At 36.7% G+C, this 10,292-nt stretch overlaps 1 pseudogene; it reads right to left on the bottom strand.

Annotated features, from left to right (window-relative positions):
* Positions 1–6,637: 6,637 nt before the first annotated feature.
* The window catches only part of LOC118665799, a 31,209-nt pseudogene continuing 27,554 nt past the window's right edge, over positions 6,638–10,292 (bottom strand).

Raw genomic sequence — 10,292 nt, 5'->3', positions numbered from 1 at the left:
ACACTATCGGTGTATAAAAATGCTATGGATTTTAGGGTGTTAATTTTGTATCCTGCTACATTGCCAAATTCATTTATTAAATTTGGTAGTTTTTTTTATGGAGTCTACTGTACATAGCTTTCTGTACATCCAATTTGGATGCCTTTTATTTCTTCTTCTTGTCTGATCACTTTGGCTAGCACTTCCAGTACTATGTTGAATAAGAGTGGTGAGAGAGAGCATCCCTGTCTTGTTCTTGTTCTTAGGGGAAAAGGTTTAGTTTTTGCCCATTGGGTATGATTTTGGCTCTAGGTTTGTCATGTAAGGCTTTTATTATGTTGAGGTATGGCCCCTTTATTCCCACTTTGCTAAGAGGTTTTATCAAGAAAGGATGTTGGATTTTGTCAAATGCTTTTTCTGCATCAATTGATATGATCATGTGGTTTTTATCTTACAATTTATTTATGTGATATTTTACATTTATTGATTTGTGGATATTGTAGCACCCTTCATCCCAGGGATAAATAGCACTTGGGTCATGATGTATAAACTTTGTATGTAATGTATTGCTAGATCCAATTTGCTAATATTTTGTTGAGGATTTTAGCATCCATGTTCATCAGTGATATTGGCCTGTAGTTCTCTTTCTTTGTAGTGTCTTTATGTGGTTTTGGGATTAGGGTAACGATGGCCTCATATAAAAAGCTTGGAAGTGTTCCTTCCTCTTGAATTTTTTAGAATAGTTTGAGGAGGACATGTATTAGTTCATCTTTGAATGTTTGGTAAAACTCCCCTGTGGAGCCATTCTTCCTGACCAAGGCTTTTGTTTGCTGGAAGTTTTTTGATTATTGTTTCAATTTCATCAGTAGTTGTCGATCTATTCAGATTCTCTGATTCTTCCTGATTAAATTTGGGAAGATTGTATTTTTCTAGGAGTATGTCCATTTGGTCAAAGTTGTCTAGTTTGTTGGAATAAAGTTGTTCATAGTATTTTTTTTATTATTATCATTTGTATTTCTATGGGCTAAGTTGTTAGTTCACCTCTTTCATTTCTGATTTTGTTTATTTGGGTCATCTCTCTTTGTTTCTTGGTAAATCTGGCAAGAGGTTCATCAATCTTGCTTATCTTTTCAAAGAACCAGCTCTTGGTTTTATTGATCTTTTATATTTTTTGTTGTTGTTTTAGTCTCTTGTCATTTATTTCCATTCTGACCTTTATTATTTCCTCTGCTTTACTCTGTGCTTTTCTTTTTGCTCTCTTTCTAATTCTTAAAGTTGTAGTGTCAGATAACTTATTACAAGTTTTTCTTGTTTTTGAGGTAAGCTTATAGTCCTATGAACTTCCTTTTCAGGACTGCTTTCACTGTGTCCCATAGATTTTGGATTGTTGTGTTTTCATTATCATTTGTTTCCAGAATGTTTTTATTTCTTCTTTGATCTCTCTGGTAATCCATTCATTATTTAATATCATGCCATTTAGCCTCCATATGTCTGATTGTTTTTGAGTGTTTTTATTGTAGTTGATTTCTAATTTTATGCCATTGTGATCTGAGAATATGCTTGATATGATTTCAATTTTCTTGAACTTGTAGAGTCTTAGCTTGTGTCCTAACATGTGATCTACTAGTATATTTGAAAATGTCCCATATGCACTTGAGAAGAATGTATATTCCATAGTTTTGGGGTGAAATGTTCTGAAGATGTCAATTAGTTCCATGTGATCTAGTGAGTCATTTAGGATTGTTGTTTCCTAGTTGATCTTTTGTCTAGAAGATATCTCCAATTATTTCAATGGGGTATTAAAGTCCCCTACTATGATTGTATTGTTGTTTATCTCTCCCTTGATATCTTTCCGAAGTTTTTAATGTATTTAGATGCTCCTGTATTGGGTGCAATAATGTTTACCAAAGTTATATCCTCTTGCATCAATCTAGTATTATAAAGTGAACTTCATTATCTCTTGTTATGGCCTTCTCTTTGAGGGCTATTTTGTCAGATATAAGGATTGCTACCCCAGCTTTATTTTCACTTCCATTTGCCTGAAAAAATATTTTTTTTCCCCATCCCTTCACTTTCTGTCTGTGTGAGTCCTCTGTTCTTAGTGGGTCTCTTGTAGCCAGTATACATGTTTTCTTATCCATTTGGCTTCCCTATGTCTTTTGATTAGAGCATTTAATCCATTTACCTTTAAGATTATTATTGATAGGTACCTGTTTGTTGCCATTTTTATTCGTTATGCCTGTGCTCCTTCCTCCATTTTTATTTATTTATTTGCAACAGTTCCTTTAGCATTGCTGGTTTGGTGCTAATAAACTTCCTTAGTCTTTTCTTTTCTTCTTCTTCTTTTTTTTTTTTTTTTTTTTTTTTTGTCTGTGAAGTTCCAGATTTCCCCTTCAATTTTGAATGATAGCCTTGCTGGATAGAGTATTCTTGGATTCAGCCTCATGCTTTTCGCCACTTTGTATACTTCATTCCATTTCCTTCTTGCCTGATGTGTTTCTGTTGAGAAATCATTGGATAGTCTAATGGGAGATCCCTTGTAGGTAACTTTCTGTTGCTCTCCTGCAGCCTTTATGATTCTTTCTTTGCCTTCTACATTTACCAATTTAATTATGATGTATCTTGATGTAGGTCTCTTTGGATTCATCTTGATTGGGAATCTATGTGCTTCTTGGACTTGTGGTACTTTTTTCTTCCCAAAGTCAGGGAAGTTTTCTGTCATTATTTCTTCAAACAGGTTTACTATTCATTGCTCAGCTTCCTCTCCTTCTGGCATCTCTATTATGTGGATGTTGTTTCATTTTGTGTTGTCCCAAAGCTCCCATAATCTCCTCCTGCTTTTTAATTTTGTTTTTATCTAGTTGCTGCTCTGATTGGGTGCTCATCTAGTTGGGCGATTTTTCCACCTTGTCTTCTAACTCGCTGATTCAGCCTTCAGCTTCTTCTATTCTAGTGTTGAAACCTTCCATTGTATATTTCATTTCTTTTTTCTTTTAATATATTTTATTGCTTTTTCACAGAGAGGAAGGGAGAGGGATAGACAGCCAGAAACATCGATGAGAGAGAAGCATCGATCAGCCGCCTCCCGCACACCCCCCCAGGGGATGTGCCTGCAACCAAGGTACATGCCCTTGACCAGAATCGAACCCGGGACCCTTCAGTCTCCAGGCCAATGCTCTATCCAGTGAGCCAAACCAGCCAGGGCCCATTGTATATTTCATTGCAGCTATGTCATTCTTCAATTCCTCTTGATTCTTACTCATGTTGGTGTATTTCTCACTCAGCTCCTTATAATTTTCATTGAGTTGCATGTATTTGTCTTCAGGACGTTTGAGCACCCTTATAGCTATTGCTCTGAATTATGTCTATGAAAAATTAATTTCCTCCGTTTAATTTAGTCCATTTTCTTGTGATTTTTCCTTTTCTTTCTTTTGGCTCCCATTTTGGCTGTCCCATTGCATTTGTTTCTATGCATTAGATCAAAATGCTATGCCAACCAGATTTTTGGGGTGGTCCTATGTAGTAGGTGCTTTGTGGGACCCAGTGTTGCAGTCTCTCAGATCTCCTGAGCTGGGTGCTCTAGGAAAGCTCCCTACTTTAGCTATTTGGGTTCTCCTAATGTAGTTAGGTCTTGAATGTTATTGTCCCATTCACAGATGGAGTCTCTTCACAGGTTGTCTGAGTATGTGACTCATCCCCAATTTCATGCAAGCTGTTGTAGATGTGCTCAAGGGCCCGGCACTCATGGGAAGTGTTGCCTGATGTCTCACTGGCTTGCAACTCATTGTGCAGTCCTGTAGCCTGCTGCCAGAGTGGTGTGCAACTCTTTGACTCACTGTGGGATCCCTATCCCTGTGAGGACTCACTGTGGTGTCCTAGAGCCTATGGCTGGGCTGGGGTGCACTCTGCAACTCTGAGCACAACTCTGGCTACTGTGGCATGCATTCTAGGACTCACTGCAGGAGTCCTGGAGTCCGCACTGGGGTGGCGGGGGTCCTGATGACTGTGGTTGAGGTGGCACAACTCTGGCCAGGGTACGGTGCTCTCTGAGGCTTACTGAGCAATCTGGAGTGGTGTCCTAGCCCAGAGAGTGCCCGCTGTGGTAGCAGGGGCTCCCTGTCCAGAAGAACCTGATTCCAGCGAGATCTAACTGTCCCTCACACACACACATACACACACACACACACACACACACCCTTACCATGAACATCCACACAGTCCCCTCTCACTCCCTTACTCACTCACACTCTCTCTCTCACTGAAGTCTTGCTGGCTGCCATGTTTTAGCCCTTCAACAAATTATTTTCTATTTTAGTGAGAGAATAATGTTCCATGGAACTTTTAGAAACTCAAAATCAGTTTAAATTTAAACTCTTATTTAAAGATTTTATCTCCATTAAAAAAATCAATTTTTGTGGACTCCCTAGCCCAGATATCATGTCAAACAAAAATGGAAATTTTTGAGAATATCCCTATGTCTCTGGTAACACTTTCAAATCCCAGATCCCAGTTAATACAAATCCCACTTTTCTTATATTTTATAACATGAGAAAAACTACCCTACATTTTGAAACTTCCAAACACCCTTCTAATTGTATAGAATAAATCATTTTCCATATATAATTATTCAAAACTAAATTTTAAGGATTTTCTATAACCAGAACTTTTTAATATTCACTTTATGTTATAATCTTGAATTCTTATCCATTTGTGTATCCTGATTCACCCAATGAGTATTTTATTGCCTGGATGGATAAGGGCTTTCAACCCCAGTTTTTCAAAGGGCAGGCATCTAACACTATAGGCCTGTCATTCTTTTGTCCACCATATTCTATCATCACAAATTGCAAATTCAGATCTCTCAGGCCAGTATTCATCATAAAGACCAGATGCCTTTCAGTCATGAATACTCCATAACTAATCATTGTTATTCTCTCATACTGCCAGCAGCATCATTCAGGGATGACTAACTCTGACTCTATTTTACTCTATGAATCAGAAGTGGTTATGGATAATATGAATACTCAATATTGAATTATATGAATTAAATGTCAGCATCCAGTTAGAGATATTAATAACAGCCTTTGTTTTACTATAAGGGTTAGTATTGGTTTGAATTATATATAAGGCAAAATATCATACTGAAAACTACATAATAGAAATGTGCTTTGATCCTTAATCTTCTAGGTTTTTTTATTTCATTTCATTTTTTCTTAGACATAATATTTACTTGTTTTCCAAGTACAACAGAAATAGAAACATACATACATATACATATATACATATTATAATGAAAACAATTTATGTTAATTTTTACAATTTGTGTTCCTTCTGTTAGTAGTACCTGATTCTATTAAAATTAACAAATTTAATTTCAGTCCTATGCTTAATGAAAAAAAATCTGATGAGAGACTAATTTACAAAGTATACAAGAATATAATTTTATAATAAACCTTTCCAGTGTTCGCTGTAACTGCATTACATGAAATGTTTCCCTTCACAGAAACTCGGAACAGCTCTTACAAAATTAAGTGTCACGTTCTGTGTTCATCTCTGGCAAGCACTGAACGAATGCAACTCACTCACAAAAGATCTAAGAGTGCTGCCTCCGGAGCAGAAACCACACTGATGTGCTGTATGATGAGTCCTGGTGAGTGGCTACTACCGGGACCTCTCCTCTCTTCTCACACTAGTGAACGCGTCTCATATGAAGGCTAAGGAAAAACTAAAGACATTGAAGAAGTGAAACTCAGCATGCTCCACTCAAAGCTTTCTAAGAGAAGCATTCTAAAGCAAAATCGGCAGACACCATCTCTTTCATACACACACATACACATAAAGGAAACAACACACACCAAAGGCAAATGTTGTAATTCAGTCATCAGATGGACTTTCAGAGGCCAAACATGTGACAGCAGCAATAGTTCAAGTAAATTATATGTGAAAATTTAAACATTCCACTTTAAGTTAAGACATAAGTGAAGGGAGCTATGATCTTTGTGTGTCAGAATTGGAAAGATTAGGCATTATCTCCAAATATTAATCACTTTACAGTCATCAATGAGACTAATGGACATATTTTTGCACCTTTGCACGTGTAAAAGCAGATAAAATATTGAATCTGTAATTTACAATGTTTTTTACCAGCTCAGCATATAGGATGCATATAGATTATATCAAAGTAGTAGACAGAGGCTTGTGCAAACCAGGCAAAAATAGTATATCGGGTATCTGCTAATTGAAAAACAGAAATAAAATCAGTTTGTTCTTTGGAAGTGATGCTATTCAAACTGCCACAAAATACAAAGGGCTGCAAAACGTATACCATTCCAACAACACGTACTTATTCAATAAAGATTTAATTTAATAGATTATAAATGAAGCATTTCAGTAGTTGCTTTCTACAAGCATATCATCCCTTATTAAAGAACATAATATGTGAAAAAGCCATTGGTAATTGCTTTGTCAACAGTTGTAGAAAATGCCAAATCTCTGCTCAAAAACTCTGCTAAGTTGAGCACTTAAGGTCTCTGCAGTTTTGTACACATAATTTAAAATACTGTTAATGATTCCATTGGTAATGTGACTTGGAATATGGCAGTCTTCACGTGGAGGGCAATGGTCCACAGTTTGTGTTTCATTTCTCAGGTGTGAACAGTTATCCAGAAGAACAGCAAGCTCCATCATCAATAATCTGTACCCCTCTCCTGGCAGCTCTTGGTTGACTTGAGCCACCACCCTTTGCCCTCTCATCCACTTGTGCTGTCTCTATCCTTTTACAAAGGTCAAGAAAGAGTTTCTGCCCTAACAGGTTCGGCTCAGTGGATAGAGCATCAGCCTGTGGACTGAAGCGTCCCAGGTTCGATTCCAGTCAAGGGCATGTACCTTGGTTGCGGGCATATCCCTAGTAGGGGGTGTGCAGGAGGCAGCTGATCGATGTTTCTCTCTCATCGATGTTTCTAACTCTCTATCTCTCTCCCTTCCTCTCTGTAAAAAATCAATAAAGATATATTAAAAAAAAGAAAGAGTTCCTCAGTTCTTTCGTTCTGTTTGGCTGATGTGTGATAATGTTTTGCTCCCACAGATTCCGCATGTGATTCTGCTTCCTAAATGGAAACATGTCTCTCCTTTTCCAAGTCTATTGTATGACCAACTATACATACACAGATTTCATTTCCAACACTTTCTGTAATTCTTTGACCAGGTGTTTTACCTTCTGGAAAGAATCTTCGTCTGTTATATCATAAGCTAAAATAGTTTCGTTTGAATCTCTATAGGAAATTTGATCCAATGCATGGAATCTCTCTTGACCTGCTGTATCCCAGATAGCAAGATTTACTCTTTTCCCACCAGTATTTAACTTGTTTGTTTTGAATGATGCTGCGAAGTGGTGATGTGTTTGTCCTTGAACTCTCCGGTGAAGCCTTCCCCACGCTCTGAGCTCCCTGCAGCCCTTGTAGTGCCTTCACAGTGGCAGCCTGCTCAGGCCCCTTCACACTGGCCCCCTAACCTAACCCCCCTGACCCAACCCCCTTAACCCAACCCTGGGTGCCCTCTAAACTATCTCCTGGGGTGGAGCCTGGAAGGGCCCAGGGAAAGTCTGAGAATGAAGAGCCCCAGCAGCCATATCAGGCACCAGACAAAGGTGAACTCTTCTAGGATTTTTTATCATTTCAATTACAGTTGACATACAGCATCATATTAGTTTGCTGTTTGAATCAGGTCGCTAGAAAAATTTTGGAAGATAACCTAATGCATATATCAAAGTTATTGACACTAGAAATTTAAGTAATTTGTTCTCACTGCTTTTGCTATAGTTTTATTATTAAACACTGGAGATAGTCTAACCAGTTAATCAATACTACAATTAATTATTTCTAGAAAGACTGACTTAACATGAATTAGCCTGAAACCATATTGGTATATAACTTCAAAACCTAAATAACTCAATTTCAAACACTAGATAGCATGTCAAAGAATTCAGTTGTTTAGACTTATACATTGGAATCTACTTGATCTTTGAGGTCTTCTCAGAGAAATGTATTGTTAAAAATGTGATATCCCATTGATATTTTAATACTTTTTTTAAGTTGCTACAATGAATGATATGAGTCGTTTATATGGGCTGAACAAGTAATACAGACAGATATTGTATGTGGTTTAAGCCTGGAAAGATAATACTATTTAGACTATTCGACCTGTAAAAGACTGTTTCTAATTTGTAAATGATGGACAGTAATATTATTTACCTCTTAAGTTTTTGTGAAGGATTAAAGTAATATTTATAAATTGTTTTTATGGCATATCGATTTTAAAAGACCTAAGTTCGTACTAGTGATCATTCTTTTGGGCAAATTTCTTGATTAATTAATATTTTTTTAAAAAATTTATCTTTATTGTTGAAAGCATTACAGATCCCCCCCCAATTGACCCCCTCCACCTTGCACCTCCTTCCCCTAGGCCTACCACACTATTGTCAGTGCCCATGGGTTATGCATATATGTTCTTTGGTTAATCTCTTCCACTCCTCCACTCTCCTTCCCTCTGAAATTCATCAGTCTGTCCCATGCTTCTGTGTCTCTAGATCTGTTTTATTCCTCAGTTTATTTTGTTCATTATATTCCACATATAAGTGAGATCAGGTGTTACCTGTCTTTCTCTGACTGGCTTATTTCATTTAGCATAATACTCTCCAGATCCCTCCATGCTGTCTCAAAGGGTAAAATATCCTTTTTTTTTTTTTTTTTTTTTTTTACTGCTGCATGTATTCCATTGTGTAAATGTACCACATCTTTTAATCTACTCATCTACTGATGGGCACTTAATACCTCAAAAATTCTATGTAAGGTATAAAATATATATGAGCTATATGTGTTAAAATATTCTGTGCTTCCTTAGTTCTTATACCCTAGTGGGGAGCACAGGAAGCAACTTTACTAGTGCCATTAAGAGAATATGGAGCCCGGCTGGTGTGGCTCAGTGATTAAGCATCAACCTATGAACCAGAAGGTCACGGTTCAATTCCCAGTCAGGGCACATGCCCCCATTGCAGGCTTGATCTCCAGTAAGGGGTGTGCAGGAGGCAGCCAAATCTCAGACGGAAGTTTGGGGTGGGTGGGTGGGAGGCAATCAATCAAACACCTTATATGCATACATTCATAGCCCACAGACACAGACAATAGGGGGGGCTGGAAGGGCTGGAGGGGGCTAAAGGAGGAATAAGGTGACATATGTAATTTTCAACAATAAAGAATTTAAAAAAATACATAAATAAGTAAGTAGATAAATAAATAAACACTTTACATCTTTGAGGGATTCCAAAGACAAGAAACAGTATTTTCCAATGATTCCTTTATACATTTTGTATATATATGTATATACATACACACATACATTTTATCTGTATGCATATACATCATATATATGGTGTGTCTTCCACACACTCACATTGGTATTTTGTATGTAAGGTAAGAATTGTCTCATTCTAACATTATTTAACATTCTTATGTCTTTTATCTTCAATCCCTTATAGAAAAACATCCACACTACTACATGCACGAATTAGGAGCTGAAGCGACAAAGCCCATTAAAACATGATTAATTTCTGTCCTTGAAGTCTGAAAGAGGTATATGAAAAAGAGCTATATATGCTGTAAAGGAGAGATGAACAATGCATTGTGGAAGTAGAGAGGAAGAAATAGGAAGTTCTTAAATGAAGGTAGTTAGAAGAAATTTCAGAAGCTGGAGGCAAAGGCCATTTGGAAGCTAGAGCTACAAAACCTGTAAGAACATGATTAATTTCTGTCCTTGATGTCAGGAAAATAGGTATATGAGAAAGAGCTATAAGTGCTATAAAATAGTACACTGTGTTATGGGAGTGGAGATGAAGAAATAGCAAATTTTTAAAAGAAAATAGTTAGATAAAATTTAAAGGTAAAATAAAATTTGAGTGGAAGCTTAAAGAATTTATATGATTTAATTAGTGCATGTCATCTCCTCAGTAATTGGAAAGATGATTTCTTCCTGCCGCTATTAATTACTCATTTCTGATTAGAAACAAGTTACTAAAATTAATCCAGATAAATACCTAGGAGTGTTTTAAGAGAACAACCTTTGTGTCTACTTATCTTCAACTATTCTTTTTAGGATATTGTATAAGAAAAGTGTAATTTTAGTAGATGAAAATAAAAGCCCCATTGTTAATTAATCTGAATTGAAACAAGTCATTACATAATATTTTCTCAATATTTTCTTTAGTTATCTTAGCTCAGTGATGGCGAACCTTTTGAGCTCTGCGTGCCAGCATTTTGAAA

This window comes from Myotis myotis, unplaced genomic scaffold (assembly GCF_014108235.1).
Source record: "Myotis myotis isolate mMyoMyo1 unplaced genomic scaffold, mMyoMyo1.p scaffold_m19_p_11, whole genome shotgun sequence".
NCBI classification, from domain to species: domain Eukaryota; kingdom Metazoa; phylum Chordata; class Mammalia; order Chiroptera; family Vespertilionidae; genus Myotis; species Myotis myotis.
Note: the sequence above shows the minus strand (reverse complement) of the source record. Positions and strands in the feature narration are given on the sequence as shown.